Consider the following 5,718-nt stretch of genomic DNA (forward strand, 5'->3'; position numbering starts at 1 on the left):
GTCATCTACCCATACTAACAGAATCACTTTCTCATTCTCATATTCTCTGCTGTAGACACAATGATCAGCATCATTTTGTACAAAATCATTCTCTGTAAGGTGATTATGCAGTAACATGTTCCAGTTACGCCCGGACTGTTTTAAACCATACAATGACTTATTGAGTTTACACACTAAGTGTTCTCCTGCTCTTGACTTGATCTCAAAACCTTCCAGTTGTTCCATATATACCTCACAGTCCATCGGAGCATGGAGGTAAGCAGTCTTCACATCCATTTGGTGTAGGGTAAGACCCTCCTGTACAGCCACCTGCATTAATGCTCGGACAGAGGTCATGTTGGCTGTCGGTGAAAAGGTCTACTTATCCCTTCCACTTGACCATGGGTGGTTTGTCCTTAAGGGCGATCGGGCGACGCACCACCAAAGGGGACAAAGGAGGGATCATATTCTTCCACAGTGTTACAGTGGCTGTGACAGTTCTAGACCGTTTGAGCTGCTCTGTATGTCATTGTCCAATCAGCGCAGGGCAGTGCTCCATGAAGTACCGCCCCTTTTGGGCGATTTCAGTGAGGTTGAAAATCGCCCAGTTTGCTCTCATAGACTCTCATGTAAAATCAGTTTTTTTCAAATTTCAGTCGTTACAATGCATTCTCTATGGGTTCCAGGAGGGCTCGCCCTAACGTGCTTTCGTCATATGTAACGTGAGCATCGCCGCCGTAGCCACCGCGCTATTCACATTCAAGGCTAGCATGGCAAGTGTACGGAGCAACTCGATCATTTCACTGAAAGAAGTCCCTTTCAGTCGTCGTAGTAACGAAAATAAATTGGCAACGAAACAATTAGGACCTCCCAGACCAAATTTAAACATCAAACAAGTTTCTACCAAGGGGTGAAATCATATAACCGGGGATTTTCGCGGAGCTGGTATGAGCGGAAAACCTGGCTAGCAGGCTGTGAAGCAGCTAACGCGTTATTCTGCTACACCTGCACACTTTTTCACCCTGATGGCAGCACGGCAGACACCACCGCATGGACAACTACAGGAGTCACCGACATGCATCATCTTTCTGAAAATGTGAAGAAACATGAGTTCTCTAAGACCCACATGGAGAGTTGTCTGAAGTTTTCTGCGTTTGGGCGGGTGAACATCGTAACGCAGCTGGATGAGAGCTACAGGCTAGCGGTTCATCGTCACAATGATGAGGTGAGCAAGAACCGACACATCCTAGCCCGCCTCATCGACTGTGTCAAGTTTTGTGGAGTGTTTGAGTTAGCTTTGCGAGGCAAAGATGAAAGTGAGGGCTCCAACAACCCAGGCGTTTTTCGTGGCTTGGTTGACTTGGTGGCATCGCTGGATGAGGCGTTTGAGGAGCACCTGAAAACTGCCACAGTTTTCAAGGGCACGTCAAAGACTGTGCAGAATGAGCTCCTGGAAAGCATGCTAGCGGTCATCAGGGGACATATCACGGAGGAGGTAAAGTCCGCTAAATTTGTTGCCATCCAAGTGGATCAGACCACCGACGTGTCAACACAGACGCAGCTGGTGCTTGCAGCAGAAGGTGCGTGTGCATTTCAAAAATGCCCATTATGTGCATTGCTATGCACACCAGCTGAATCTGATCATGCAGCAGGCCACTTCTCACATCCCAGCAGTGAGAGGTTTCTTTTTGGACCTGTGCGGTATTGCCACTTTTTTTTACCCGGTCACCAAAACGCACCAGCATACTTGACCAGATTGTTGAAAGAAGGCTGCCAAGAGCTTCATCCACAAGATGGAACTTCAACAGCAGGATCGTCAACACTGTGCACGAGAACCTTGATGACCTCATGCAGTGTTTTGAATCCATCAGGACATCGGGTTCATTTGACAGCACCACAGTGAGGGAGGCATCTGGCTTCCTGAGGATGCTGCAGGATGAGGACTTCCAGTTTTTTCTGCAGCTGTTTCATCAGATCATGCCTCATGTTGACATGCTGTACCAGCAGCTGCAGAAGAACGACATTGATGCAGTCTTCATCAAGCGTGCCCTCCAGAGCTTCACAAGCAGTGTGCAGGCAATAAGGTAAGATAAAATAATATTGTTCAAACCTTCTCAATACTGAACCTTGTCATAAAGAAATACACTCACTGGCCACTTTATTAGGTACACATGTGTAACTTAATACAATCCAAAACAACAGCTCTGCTATAAAATCTACATTCATGTAATTTATACATTTTCAGTTTTTGTTGATGTCAATAAGGTGATAATTCTACTTTGTTTATTACTGAGGTCATAGTGGGTGATTGTGGAGTATGAGAGTGCATTATATTGACTGGTGTTCCTAATATTTTGTCCACTCCATTAACATACAAAATATTATATATTATATAACACTTTTCAAGATAATGCAATTCAGTACACCACCACCACCACCCACTGCAACATCAATAATAAAGATAAAGTAGAATTATTACTTTTCTGACAATGTCAAAGCTGAAAATGTATAAGCTTTGTAAAAGCAGAAGTTATAGCAGCTGTTGTTTTGGATTGAATTTGATTGTACAGGTGTATCTAATTAAGTGGCTGGTGACTGTATATGCATAAAGTAAAGCTAGATACTATTATTACTAATAGCTAGATAAAATATTAGTGTTTTGAAATGAGCATTTTCTTCATTTTCTAAATGCTACCAGGCACTCATATTTTCATGTACTAACACTGTTGGTCTGCTTGCCCTCAGAGACTCCTCTCAACAGCAGCAAGAAGTAGCGACAGGAACCACAAGACCAAGGAGGGCCTTGGGAGAAGAGGAGAAGCAGAAGCTGTCAAGGGAGATCTGCAACACAATCCTGGCTCATGCCAAACAAAGGTTCTCCTTCAGCAACACCTTGTGAGTGCCACACTGCTACAGGCAGAGATGTTTGAGCGGCACTGCCATACATTTCCTGTCGAGGCTCTGAATGCCACTGTGAGGGCATATCCCATGCTGAACAAGGCAAAGCTCAGGACAGAACTGTCTCTCATCTATGAGAATCAAGAATTCAAGGGCTGCTGTGGTGCTCTGGCACTGTACCAGGTTCTGCAGAGATACAACCTCCAGGAGACATTTTCTGAGACTGTGGCTCTGTTGAACATTCTCATTACCACTCCCATGACAACGGCTGAAGCTGAGCGGTGTTTCTCAACGCTAAAGAGAATCAAGACGTTCCTGCGCAATGCAATGGGCCAGGAACGTCTGAATGCACTGGCCATGCTCTCCATGGAGGGGGAGCTAGTCAGGAACATGCCTGATTTCAATGAGAGGGTTATTGATCACTTTGCTGCTTTGAAAGAGAGACGAGCAAAATTTCAATACAAGTAATGTAGTGTAGTGACACTCTCATTCTTAGTCTCTGTCTCTCTCTCTCTGTCACACACACACACACACACACACGCACACACACAATCTATTAACTGTTTTTCATTCAAATGCTGCTTTCAGGCAATATGTTCATCTGTTTATTTTTGTTCATGTTCATTTTTGCAAATCTATATAATTGGCCAGAGATTATATTTGTATTTATAGTTCACTGTTGAATGTGTGCACTTTCATTTGCACTTAAAGATAATTAAGCTGCACAAAATCTTTAAAAGGTTGTTACTGATATGGCAATCTGTACATTTACTGTATTTACTGTTTGTTTCTGCAAATACAGAGTATTGTTTGTGCAATGTTGAGCAATTTGAATGCACTACCCCTTTATTTGGATTGATATAAACTATTTGTAATTTAAAAAACGACTTTAAAGAACTGTAAATAAATACTTTTAATGTTTTTGACTTATATGTAGACCCCTTTGTAATTAATGGTAAAGCAAGCGTATCCGTTCATGTTAAAAGATATTTGAAGGTAAACTGATTCACAGTTTATCTCTCTGTTGATCTTCATTTGTAGAGCCAAGATAATTTTATTTGTTGAACACTACTGGATGTATCTTTTCCCTGTAGCCGTTACATTTGGTATTGCTATGTAAGTTGACCAGAAAATGGTGTGTGTGAAAAAGATGTGGCAATTGTCTTGCTGCCTATTAATTTTCCCTTTGAACGGGTCACCTTAGTCATCATCAGAACAGTTGCCCCCCCTGAGAAATTTGTCAGGAGCCGCCACTGCACTTGACCATACCCCTTTGCGACATATCTGGCTTTACAAGTCTCAGATTCATCTGGGCTCTCTTTCACTGCATATACCCAGCGACCTCCCACTGCTCGTTTGCCTCTTGGCAGGAGGGTCAGAGTGAAAGTCTCATTCTCTGTCAAAGAGTTCATCTCCTCTTTCATCGCGCCAGCCCACATTTTTGACTTCTTAGAGTCCATAGCCTCTCTAAATGTTTTAGGTACATCATAAGCCACTCTGTAGAAATAATCTACATTTTCACTTTCGTCATTGTTACACTCAGCTTTACACTGGTACTCCTTTAAGTATTCTGGAGCCTCTCTCTGTCTCGTAGGATACCTCCTTTCTCCCTGTTCTCTCTGAGTACTATCTGTCTGGGTCGGACCTGCCTCAGCAGTTTCCTCAACACTGGACTCTCTACTCTCCTTAGGCTGTCCCTGATCCTGGTTGACTATCTTCGGTGGTGTATCTCCATAACTCTCAATGACGTCCCCCATGTCACAATCTGTCTGAGTCTGGCTATCTGCGCTACCTTTGGTAATGAATTTTACCAGCCTATGTTTTAGGACTTTTCCTGTCTCAGGATAATACACATTATATGCTGGACTATATTTATCATATCCTACAAAGATCCCCTTTTCACACCTAGAATCCAGCTTCTTTTTATCCTGCTTATATACGTAGCATTCAGAGCCAAATATCTTCATGTTAGATAGGTTAGGTGTTTTTCCTGTGAAAACAAGGAAAGGTGTCTGCTCTAGCCGCTTACTGTAGCACCTGTTGCAGATTTGAGCTGCTGTCTGTACAGCGTATGTCCTTAATTGCTTTGGGAGGTTACTCTCCAATAGCATGCATCGTGACATCTGGAATAAGGTTCTCCACCCTCTTTCGGCAGTTCCGTTCTGATGAGGTGAGTAGGGTGCACTCGGCTCGTGCCTTATCCCGTTACTCCTAAGTAAAGACTGGAACTCCTGCCCGGTAAACTCTGTTCTGTTATCAGACCTTCTTTCCATATGGAGCTACGTCTGCTATGAATTTTTCTGTAGCTTTTGTTGTGTCACTCTTTGCTTTGATAAAGTATGGAAAAATCATCCCACTGTAATCATCAGTAAATGCTATCGCATACCTGTATCCATCTTTATCTGCTGGTTCTATAGGACCGCATAGGTCTGTGTGTACTAGCTCTAGTAGGGTTGTAGCTTTGGCGTCTGCCTGTCTGTTTCTGCTTTGTGTGAACTTGCCCTGTGTGCATATTTCACAGTTTTGATTGGACTTGTCATGTTTCCCTTTTATCGACATCCCTTCGACCACCTTTTCTAATTTTGTAACATCATCAAAATTACAATGACCAAGTATCCTATGCCACGTTTGAATGTCATGACAACCATACACTTCATCGACATTTTCATCTTCTACTGTGCTAAGGTAATACATCCTACCATACACATCCATTTTGAACTTGGTACCTACCTTGTGGACCAGCCAGTTATCACTGTCCTTGAAGCGGACCTCGGCTCCATTGGCTGTCGCTGATTTGACTGAAAAGATAATTTGTGGAAACGATGGGATGTAGAGTGCTTG

Source organism: Semicossyphus pulcher, unplaced genomic scaffold (genome assembly GCF_022749685.1).
Source record: "Semicossyphus pulcher isolate SPU_LCO1_2020_fin unplaced genomic scaffold, fSemPul1.0.p SCAF_22, whole genome shotgun sequence".
In the NCBI taxonomy this organism is placed as follows: domain Eukaryota; kingdom Metazoa; phylum Chordata; class Actinopteri; order Labriformes; family Labridae; genus Semicossyphus; species Semicossyphus pulcher.